The sequence below is a fragment of the Mytilus edulis genome, chromosome 8 (assembly GCF_963676685.1).
Source record: "Mytilus edulis chromosome 8, xbMytEdul2.2, whole genome shotgun sequence".
NCBI classification, from domain to species: domain Eukaryota; kingdom Metazoa; phylum Mollusca; class Bivalvia; order Mytilida; family Mytilidae; genus Mytilus; species Mytilus edulis.
The window spans coordinates 73915923-73928671 of NC_092351.1; the positions used below are offsets into that span (position 1 = coordinate 73915923).

The following is a 12749-nucleotide window of genomic DNA, read 5'->3' on the forward strand; positions in this document are numbered from 1 at the left end:
AGGTTCATCAATTGAATACAGTTAAAATTTAAAACCGTGTCTCTTTTATGTTGTGTCAAACCGTATAGAATTTGTAAATGTATATTTTTTTTTGTAATGAAAAAAGATATTTGATCGATCATGTATAGCATATGAGACACAATTCTTCACAATAGTAGAGAATTTGTTTTATTATTTTTATTCGTATTAACTATTGTTATTGCCCTTTGATATACATCTATATCTCTTCTGTAAAGTAATGCAGATAAACAACAATAGTTGTATAGTATAATTCTAACTATTTTTACGGGTGTTTTATTTATCTTTTTAAGTGTGTGCACTAACAGTAACTGTCATTTGTAAGTATTTGCTCATTTAAAATGTTTTTTTTAAGCGAGTCCTTATTCATTTCACTGCCAACCAGTGACTGTCTGAAATTGGTACTATTTGAACATGACCATTCTATTTAATTCTTTCTTTTTTTTCGTATTTTCTTCGGATAGTTTAGATAATTCTGCCTATATGTACTCTAAGCGAGCGACCGACTTGTGATCGATTTTGATCTGCAAATTACTAAACATAATGAAATAGTACCTCAACATACTGATACAATTTAGACTTGTGGTCATCCTACGTTTTGACCAATTATGTTCATCTTTTTATTTCTGATTCATAACCAATAATCACAAAAAAAAAGTACAAACTGATTCTATTTTATCAATTATGAATTTGCATCTGACTACAGCTATACAGTGGTTCAAATTGCTATGTTTTGATTTTGTATTGCAATTTCTACTGTATGTTTAAGATAAACACTCATTCATTAGAACTAATTGTCATTTAGATAATTGGAATATAATTCAGTACGCCAGACGCGCATTTCGTCTACATAAGACTCATTAGTGACGCTCATATCAAAATATTTATAAAGCCAAACAATACAAAGTTGAGGAGGATTGAGGATCCAAAATTTCAAAAAGTTGTGCCAAATACGGCTAAGGTAATCTATGCCTGGGATAAGAAAATCCTTGGTTTTTCGAAAAATTCAAAGTTTTGGAAACAGGAAATTTATAAAAATGACACCCGTCAATAAAACAGACAACAGCAGAAAGTCACCAACAGGTCTTCAATGGAGCGAGAAATTCCCGCACCCGAAGACTATTTACTGGATTTGTTATAACATTAGCATCACAATGGGTGCCACATGTGGCGCAGGATCTGCTTACCCTTTTGGAGCACCTCAGATCACCACTAGTTTTTAGTGGGGTTCGTGTTGCTTATTATCTAGTTGCCTATGTTGTGTCGTATGTACTATTGTTTGTCTGTTTGTTTTTTTTCATTTTTAGCCATGACGTTGTCAGTTTATTTTCGATTTATAAATTTGACTGTTCCTCTTTTACTGGATTGTAGAAATGTATTGTATTTATAAAGCAGATCGTTCATGCCTTTGTTTTTAACTTGCATATTCAGTCAAACATATTTACAAAGCTCCATGTACGTATATCATTTTACTTCTGTTTATGTTTGAATTAGATGTCTCTGTATCTTTTGAAAATGAGTTTCATCAGTGTAAAAGTATAAAAAATATTATGAGGCCTAGTAAGGCATGATGTATCTAGCAATATCACATTAATCATACATCTCCGTATAAATTGTGTTCACAAAAAGTTATCACGTTTCAATTCAAATCAACCGTGTATACAATCATTTAATAATCATTGTAATTTTGAGACTGTGAACTTTACACATGAACAATCTAGCCAAACATTAAACACAATCATCAGTTAATCGTTATGTGATACAATTTATGATAACGATTTTGAAATATGCTATTGATTGGTTTAAGAAATATTAAACAATTGCAATAACGTGGTATGTATGTTTTTGTTTTAATGTGTTATCATATGTTCTTTAGCTACAAGAAGTCAATTTTGCATCATTGGTTTATTGGAGAAGCATAGAACAGCTTACAACCCAAGGACTATAAGATATCATAGTCATTTGTATACAGAGTACGTTTTAATGCAAACAACAATTACCGTCATCATATGATCCATCTGCCATTTAAGTGACATTTGTTTTTCTGTTTACTTTACCGAAAGAAAGGTAGATTCGTATTGACCACTAAATCGTTTTTCTGACACATTATTATTTATATTATATGGTACACAACTTGTTTTTGTTTCAAAAACATTCAAATACATTTGATGTATTTATAATTATATCTTTATATAATAAAACGTTTATGTGTAGTCAAGCCTGATTATGTTTAGAATTTCGGTTGAATTAGAAAAAAGGGAAACAATATATGTCACAATAGGAAAAAGAACTTCACACACAAAACAAGGTAAAAACACAAATGACTATTTGACCATTTGACCATTGTCTGCCACCTTAACTGAAATGTATAGATAATCCTAAATAATATACATATTATGTCAATGGTCAGCTTGCCAATTAGTAAAACCAGTCAAATCCTCAAATACACTGCTGTATAAATCAAGTTGTAAATAGAAGATTTGGAATGATTGCAAACACTTAACAAATGACCAAAGAACACAGAAATCAACAACGTTAGGTCACCGTACGGCTTTCAACTATGAGCAAGGCCAATACCGCACAGTCAGCTTTAAAATTACTCGAAATTACAAATGTTAAACAATTTCTACAATAAAACTAACGTCCTAAATTAAGTGCAGAAAATGAACGAAAAACAAATATGTAAAACGTCAATAAACGACAACAACTGAATAACGGGCTCCTTGCTTCGGATAGGGACGTACATACATAATGTGGCGGGGTTAAACATGTTAACGGGATCCCAACCCTCCCCTAACATGGGAAGTAATGTAACGGTTATCAAGTATGTTTTAACACAGTATTCTTTTGTTCATGCTGACTTCCAAGTTTAACAGATATTTATCCTTTCAAAGCATCGTCCAGCAAGCCATTTGATTACTTCTCTCTTTGGCTCTCATGGATAATATTCTCTTTATAAAGCATATAACAGTTCTGTATATGTTATGGTTTCTACAAATTCATTACCCCTGTAACTGTCTGATATTTTTAGGTGAAAGCTTGTGCATTTTCCTTTCGAAACTTAGGTGATATGTCATGGTTGTTAACACATCAATGGAAGAGCACATTTTCCCCTCATTCTATTGAAATTTACCCCTTTCCTAACCCATTGTATAAAAAAATAATCAACGTGTGGTTGCCGGAGATCATTGATTGATATCAAGGGTCATAACCTTTTAAGCTAAGTGGATGATTCAAAGATGCATAGACTCGGACTTCAAAATAGATATTTTAACTATCTCGATTGGATAAATCCGATAATCCACTGGTATTAATGTAAGAATCTATATGTAAACGCTCACAGAATAAATTAAAAAAACTGTTAAGAGAATAGGCTAATCGTCGCTTGTTAAGTTTCTATTTAATCTCAGAGTAGATGCGTAATTTTTAACTATGATATAGATTATATGTTTTTAATATTACATTATAAAATGTGTTTTATGTTTTATTCTAGAAAGACAGATAAATTATATTTTGTTTTTAATTGTAAATCATTGTTCACTTTTGCGTTGATGAAGGTTATCTAATTAAGATCATTAGAGAAATTAGTATGACAAAAACATTGTGTTATAAAAATTGTTACATGTATACTGCCAAAAAAGAGGCAAAAGGAACCAGAGGGACATTATTAGTCGACAAAAAAAAAGAAGAAAAAAAGTTGAGGCTAAAAAAGGCAAACAGACTACATAAACTACAATGTAACAGACAATAATAAGTAAGAAAAAAATATATAGAAGAGGACGAAAGATACTAGAGGGACATTTACACTCACAGATCGAAAACAACCCGACAACGCCATGGCTCAAAAAGAAAAAAAGACAAACAGACAAGATACACATAATACACAACATATACAACTAAAGACTGACCAACACTAATCCCATCACAAATGGGGTTGATTTCACGTGCTCCTTTGATGTCAAAAGAAACCTTTGTTGTCAGAATAAACAAAATATGTAGATGATCATGATGCTATAGATGATTAGTTAATAATATTACATTAAAAAGCAGGTTTTTTGTTTTTATGAAAGAGAAACTTTCAAAACTATTTTGGTGTTAGTGTGCATGTGTGTACAATGTTATGTATCTTAATTCTGTCTTAATTAACAAGATTATGGAACAAAATATGACAAACTTTGTTTTATTGAAAAGTTATACTGCATTGTATAATAAATATTATTTTTTATATCATGTAAACAATCATATTAACCACTAACTCATCGTACATACATGCATTGGATCGTCAAAAAGGTAAAATCACAAAAATACTGAACTCCGAAAAAAAAAATCAATCGGAAAGGCCCTAATCACATGGCAAACTCAAATGACAAACCACATTAAACGAATGGACAACAACTGTCATAATCCTCAGTCTCATCAAATTCTGATATATTCACAACGATGCGTGAACTAAAGACATACTAAATAAAATAGCAAGTAAGTCAAAATATGGGTACATCAGTCATCACTGTGTAACAATCTTAAAACAAATAATTTTACAAAAAAGCACATACGCATCTATCAAATTAAAAACGCATTGACAGCTCTACGTGTCTGACGTCAGAAAATTTATATGTTACATATTTTAGAAATACCAAAACGCGCATTCTTTCTTATATATGTTTTGTCTCCATTAATCTACAACTTTTAAAGGTAAAGTTAGTTTTCATACTTCTTATATCTAATGAACGAGTAGACTTCGTAAAAAACATAAAGCACTGTCGACATGAACGTTACGCAATGTACAATTCTTAAGAATACAAAATTGTGTGACTTTGTTTATTGCATTCATATATATTATGTAACTTTGGAAAAGTACAACGGATTATTTTTAAAAAAACATATGTAATATCCCTTTATTTTGCTGGCCTTATCCTTAAGAATCATATTCAATAGCCCACATTTCTGGAACAATGGATATTCAATAACTGTCTTACATATGGATTTGATACTATTCTAAAACAAAATTCAAATCCTATTCCAAAGGTATTGCAATTCACAAAATCAAAACACAAAGACCTTATTTTTGCAAGCAAAAATAGGATGGCGACACCTTTTCAAGTTTGAAGTAAAAGCAGGACAATAGTTTGTAACCAAGAGTCCTAGATTTTTGTAAAAGGTGCTTGCACTTTACATAGCAGCTACATGCATTATACATGGTACTTAAAGAAGGCCAAAGATTGATTAACACAAATCGTACCAAATATAAGGTTAACAAACTGGGTAGTACAGAAGAAAAAGAGAGCAAATACTACTCAACTATCACTGTGTGCATAATGGCAACAGTAGTAAATTGCTGTTCGAAAGTCGTAAATCGATTAAAAAAACTAATCCGGGCTACAAACTATAAAAACTAAGGGAAACGCATTAAAAAAAAGAGGGACAAAAAAACGACACAACAGAAACACACCATTTAAATGTTACACACAAAGAAACGAACTAAAATGTTTCATTTTCCAAACTTGGTACAAAGTAAAATCACAAAAATACTGAACTCAGAGGAAAATCAATTTGGAAAGTCCATAATCACATGGCAAAATCAAAAAACAAAACGCATCAAAAACGAATGGACAAGAACTGTCATATTCCTGACTTGGTACAGGCATTTTCAAATGTAGAAAATGGTGGATTAAACCTGGTTCTATAGCGCTAACCCTCTCACTTTAATAACAGTCTCATCAAATTCCGTTACATTCACATGATGCGTTAAATAAACAGTCACAATCAATAAAATAGTCAAAATATGGGAACATCAGTCATCATCGTATAACAATTTAACAGGACACAACAACATCTACTATCTACGAACACATGGATTGATTTGAGTGTCTGACGTCAGAAAAATTATATACGTCACATAAATTTGTCGTTCAATGTGCATACAATAGTTATCAAAAGTACCTGGATTATAAACAATTTTAAATTTTACATAGGCAATGAGCGCAGACAGGGTTAAAAAATCAAAAGTATGTAAGAATAAATTACAGAAATCGAACTAGTCCAAAAGTTTTACATAGAATTTATGAGAATCCAAAACTTTTAAAAGGAACAATTTAACAGGACACACAAACCTATCCACGAACACATGGATCTACTTGAGTGTCCGACGTCAGAAAAATTATACACGTCACATAAATTTGTCGTTCAATGTGCATACAATCAATTTTAAAATTTACATAGGCAATGTACGCATACAGGGTTAAAAAATCAAAAGTATGTAAGAATAAATTACAGAAATAGACCGAGATTCAAACTAGTCCAAAAATTATACATAGAATATATGAGAATCCAAAACTTTTTAAAGGGAACAATTTAACAGGACACAATAACATCTACTGTCTAAGAACACATGGATTGATTTGAGTGTCTGACGTTAGAAAAATTATATACGTCACATAAATTTGTTGTTCAAAGTGCATACAAACAATTTTGAAAATAAATTGATAGAATAAAAATGGTGGATTGAACCTGGTTTTGTGGCATGCGTAACCTCCCGTTTTAATTGCAATGTTAAATATAACATTAAAATGACAACACAACATGCCAGGACTACAATACAAATAAATAGAAGAACATATAGGACAGAGAAACACACGAATAATAGCTAACAAAAGGCACCAGGTTTGAAATTTAATACGCCAGACGGGCGTTTTGTCCACACAAGACTAACCAGTGACGCTCAGATGAAAAACGATCGAGAGCCAAAACAAGCACAAAGTTGAACAGTACTGAAAACCAAAAGGTAAAAAAAAGTTTTGCCCAATACTGCTAGAGTTTTCTGTCTGGGATAAGACCATTACTATTATTTGGAATAATTTATACTTTTGCAAACAGTAAATTTGAAAATGACTATATAATAGATATTTATGATGAAACTGAAGTGTTAACTTACTACAGAATTAAAACGGCTATGTTTGATGCATATCTTTTATTTTGTTTCCTTCCAGTGGTAAGCGGACTGGTGGTAGAGCTGTTTTATTTTGGCTGCGGAAATAGGTTTTTGTTAGCTTAAATAAGAATAAACTTACATGAAGCAATTACTGCTACTGCATCTTCTTGAAAGGATAAATATAACAGTCAATAATTACACAATGAAATTGTGTTTGTACCTTCCTTTCTTTTAATGTACATGTATGTAGAACAGCAATACACATGATGAATAAAACTTATGTAAAACATATGGACATAAGTTCAAATCAGTACACAATTGTGTAACGGTGGATGCATTAATGGACTAGGATAAAAGATAAAATAGATGATAATATATTTTGGAAAAGAAATACAACCGACAAAAAATGTAGTTTACACGTGATTTTGTCATCCAGTTAGGCGAAGGAGGAATCAGTTTTAAATAAAACTCAAAGTAACCCACATATCTAGATTAACATTATTCAGCCAAACTCAAACCTCAATTAAAGGAAAGCAACATATTCAATAAAAGAATCATATCGAAAATCCAAAATATAGTTTATGAAGTTGAAGAGTAACTGTATTTGTCAATTTCGTTCACAAATTATTTTTAGAAGGGGTAAGTTATGAGAATAAAGGATTTGTCTACCGAAACAGCAGTGGGGTATTCGTTGTAAGTTGGGTAACGTCAGTTAAGGCTGCTTACAACGTCATTTGTACCAGATTTGATATTTACGACAAATATTTGTCTGAAGCTTGATAATCGATAGACAATTCAAGACATTAAAATTCTATGAGGTATTTAGATAATTTAAATTTCTAAAATTGTCATGTCCGTCGCTTCACTATTATATCAAAATGAATGGGATAAATGCATTCAACATAACCCCAAACTTTGAAACTTTAAGTGATATGACATTGTCTTCATAGCGGAAAGCTAAATTCTTCTCAAGAAGCTCCTTTGTGAAATCAGTCTTATATGAATAAACGAATAAGTCGAAAATGAGAGGATCGACTCCTTTTGGACTATCGAGTCTTTGTTGAAAACAACAACGTTTACAATCACTTTCGTTTAAGGATGTTCGCTACTCTGTTTCAAAATAGAAGTTTTTATAAAGACTGTTATAAATTGATTGTTTAGTTATAAAGGAACTAAAAAAGCATGAAAAAAGATAGGGTCAATGTGCTTGTTTTCGAGGTATACACCTCTGAAAATTTGGCGGGAAATAATTCTCTCTAGATTTTTCATACACTTTACATTGGTGCCTTTTTCCTTTCAAAAATGATAACAAAAATAACAAGGATTTTATAAGATTTTCACGGAAGACCTTTTAAACTATATTTAATCAAATTATAAAAAGACAAGTAAGGGTCGGTGGGCAAAATTTGTTAAATGGTACTACATGGATAAAACCAGAGGATTCTGACAATCTGGCATAAAATTAAAAAAAAGAGGAGAAACCATCCTAAATAAAAGGATTAATAGTAAATGGAAATTACTATTTGTTTTAAAAGATGAATGACCACAAAGAAATAAGTCGAAAACAAACTAACAAAACTATGACAAAACGGAGGGAACTTGTTGAATCATTGTAGTGTTGTTGGTGTATAGTTATTTGATTCTTTACTATTTATTAAAAAGTTGTCATGCATTGTGTCGCTTCTCTTTCTCCCTCTGTGTCAAAAAGGTAGACGCATTTGTCCTTTTCGCTTATGACTATTTCTTTTGTTTTTTTTGGAAAGACAATGATTAAAAAAGGCGTCCGTAATTGTTCCTGTTATCGGACGGACTATTAAGTCATAAACATGACTCCCATTCGAAACTGTTTGAATATACCCTTAATTTTGATAAAACTTCCAAAACCCCTTTATTCCTAACTCGATTACACACAATGTTTGCGTATCTGACCTACGTCAACCAAGAACAAAGGCTGCACTGACATAGACTATTAGGTGTAATACCACGATTGATTTAAAGATAATAAAGAAATACCCAAGACATATGTTTATGACACAGAAATATTTTACTGCAATAAAATGTAGGATTAATTACCTACAGCTGTCAAATTCAAGGGAATATTTTTTTTCGACCCATTTTCGTATACAACCGGATGTGACGTACCGTGATTTGGTGGTATTATACCTCAAGGTTTGTTTTTGGCGTATCGGATACAGCAGTGGTATTTCATTCCATTACTTTCGAAACAGTACCAAATGATTATCTTGTTATTTAGTAGAATCAAAATCAAAAATTTAAACTCAATCAATCTATGATATTTAACTCAAACGTAGTATTATTTAATATATCGTCCTTTTTCCCACACACTTGACAGTCGGTTGAACACGCTTATTGAACTAAAAGTATAACAACAAAACAACTGATTCCGAGGAAAATTCCAAATGAACAGTCCTTGCACAAATGGCCAATTCAAATGTCCAAATTCATCAAACTAAATGATAACAACTGTCATATTTCGGACGTGGTACAGCCATGCTTAATAGAACTGGCTGTATACCTAGTTGAACCTTTCAATTGTATAACAGTCACATGAAATTTCAAAACAAAACAAAATTTTCGATCATTTGTAAACACAAACAAACTAACTGTGCACCACTTATTGTGGACCAATTTGTGTATTACTATGAGTTACATTTTATGACAAAAATCAGCAAAGATCCATCGAAACAACATCTGATAAACAAATTTAATAATACTTTTAGATATTTGGATGATACTTTGACTCTCAGAAATGACGACTTTAGTATGTATACTAAAAACATTTATCCTGTTGAACTTACTTTAAATAAAGCTAATACTAACAATGACCACTGCCCTTTCCTTGATCTTGATATATATATCATTCACGGAAAGCTTAATACTAAAATTTGTGACAAAAGAGATGAATTTTCATTACCTTTCGTCAATTATCTATTTTTAAATTGTGACGTTCCCTTGTCACCATCTTAAAGTTTTTATATATCTAAATTTGTACGATTCGCTGGTGTATGCATCAATGTTTTAGATTTTAACGAGAGAAATTTATGTTTTTCTCACAAATTATTACACCGATATCACAAAACTAGTCAAAACATTTACAAAATTTTATCATCGGTATAAAGACATCATTCGTAAATATAGCTAAAAAAGAGCGACGAAAGATACCAAAGGGACAGTCAAACTCATAAATCAAAAATAAACTGACAACGACATGGCTAAAACTGAAAAAAGACAAACAGATAAACCATAGTACCCATGACACAACATAGAAAACTAAAGAATAAACAACACGAACCCACCAAAAACTCGGTGCTCCAGAAGGATAAGCAGATCCCGCTCCACATGTGGCACCCGTCGTTTTGCGTATGTGATAACAAATCCGGTAAATAGTCTCATTAGGTATGTCACATTCAGGGGATTGTAGTTACGACGTAAGGAACTTATCCGATATCATTTGTGAAACGGTTATTCCATAACGGTCAACCAACTCGTGATGGCGTCCGTAAAATATATGCAAACTTCTTATACGTTCAGGTATTTCACATCCAATTTTGTATAAATATTCTTTATAAAGCACAAAAATGTCAGTGTACACCTCAGAAGCTAACAACACCTTTAAATAGACTAATCAAGAAGGGATATAGTTCCGATACTGTTGCCAGGTTATTAAAGACTGCATATTTTGGCGTTAATATTGATTCACTTATTCACGAATTTGGCTATACTTTTTGGACCTTTTGGATTATAGCTCTTCATCTTTTATATAAGCTTTGGATTTCAAATATTTTGGCCACGAGCATCACTGAAGAGACATGTATTGTCGAAATGCGCATCTGATGCGAGAAAATTGGTACCGTTAATTTTATTACTACCACTGGGTCGATGCCTCTGCTGGTGGACTATTAGTCCCCGAGGGTATCACCAGCCCAGTAGCCAGTACTTCGGTACTGGCATGAACATACGGATTTTTTGTGTTATTAAAATTTGCTGTTACAAAATATTAGAAATTATTATAAATTAAGGAATGTATCTCCCCCAAGCAAAGCTCTGATTCCTTTCACGGATTTGGCTATACTTTTTGGGCCTTTTGGATTATAGCTCTTCATCTTTTATATAAGCTTTGAATTTCAAATATTTTGGCCACGAGCATCACTGAAGAGTCTTGTATTGTCGAAATGCGCATCTGGTGCAAGAAAATTGGTACCGTTAATTTTATTATAGGGTTTTTGCATCGGAACTTTTTTTTTTTTTTAGTTCAATTAAATGTTTACGAATTTAGTATGATTCCATTTGTTACGGACTGAGAACGAGTGTTTGTTTAGGGAACAGCAGAAGTATTTGTGGCTTCCGGCTGTTTAATGCGCTTTGGTGGATTGTTGTTTTTTTGACAAATTAAAAAGTCCAATTCTTAATTTTACTTTTATCGGAGTGTAATTGTGTATATAAAACCTTCAAAAACTGAAGATAATTGGTAGTCTAGTTCTATCTTCTATATATGTACCATGTAAAAAGAAATATATGCAAAGGAAATACATATTTGATGAACATATTTCGTGTTTATGTCATTGAAACCATTATATCTGGCAACATAAGGTTTATTATATCAAACAAAGCCAATTATACTTGATATTGTATACAGTATTCTCAGTCAAATTTTAAATGAATATACATTATGTATCTTAAGTACAATGATATTTAAACTAAAATTAAAAACGTATCTTTCATCTCTTTATTGGAGGTAGACAGGTAAAGACATTGAATTAATTATCCGATCTTCGCTTGGTTGTTAATAATGAAATACTCTGATGATATCAGTAGAATCATTTAGAATCAGTAAGTGACTTATTAAGTGACATAAGGAATATATTATTATAATTTAATTTTGGATGTAACGCGGCTTCTGATTGGCTGACATTATTTTGTTATGAGCCCATAGACATAATTTAGTCATGTGATCGTGACGTTATCAACCTTTTTTCTTGGTTTTCTTCGGTTTAAAATGGAATTTAGAATTAAATTATAAGAAATGACTGTAATATTTTTTTCTGTCTATTCGAAATAACATAAAAAAATGTGGTGCACACTGTTAAATAACCCGCTCCGCGCGTTGTTCAGTGTGCACCAAATGTTTTATGTTATTTCTTCATAGACAGAAAAAATATTACAGTCATTCCTTAAACATGTTAAATGATAGTTTAACAGTATATACAGATTTAGCAGTATAAACCTTCTTTACCATTGACGCTCTACTGTAAGTATCAACACGTTAATACAACTTTTATTCTAACTGCTATTTTAAAAAAATGTTTTTGAACATTCAGCAGAAATACAAAGTATTTGATTAAAGACATAATAACACTCAGTGTTTTCCATTCGGCATTTGAGCCGGGTGTGCCGACCACCTTCTTTTGAAAGTCGACCACCTTTCGATGTTAGGAGGTGGTCGGATTTTTTTTTTTTCAAATTAAGGAATTTTTTCGGTCCCGTACCGTTAATATTTGAATACTAATCGCGCCTCCCTGATTTGTTTTTATTGACAAATATGGCGTCCAATGTCAAATTTCAATTATTCTATTTATCAATCGGAACGGTCGAAAACATTGACTTTCCCTTTGGTATCTTTCGTCCCTCTTTTTTAATTGTGTGAGACACTCAGAAAATATAAATACGTTAATATATTACTTCTTTTCTATTTCCTTGTATATTAGATAAATATTTGTTGTATTCCACGACAGGAAAGTCTTTTTAAGACTACACTATGAAGATAACAGAATGAGCTAAAATG

At 31.6% G+C, this 12749-nt stretch overlaps 1 protein-coding gene across 2 annotated transcripts in view; it reads left to right on the plus strand.

Moving 5' to 3' along the window:
* Positions 1-12749, plus strand: part of LOC139486251 (transcription intermediary factor 1-beta-like) — a 152711-nt gene that overhangs the window by 100947 nt on the left and 39015 nt on the right. The window contains exon 5 of one of the 2 annotated variants that reach the window (XR_011655531.1): positions 1826-2064. The gene's annotated coding sequence lies outside the window, so the exon portion shown is untranslated. The remainder of the gene's footprint in view (positions 1-1825; positions 2065-12749) is intronic. The other variant, XR_011655530.1, reaches the window with a different exon arrangement.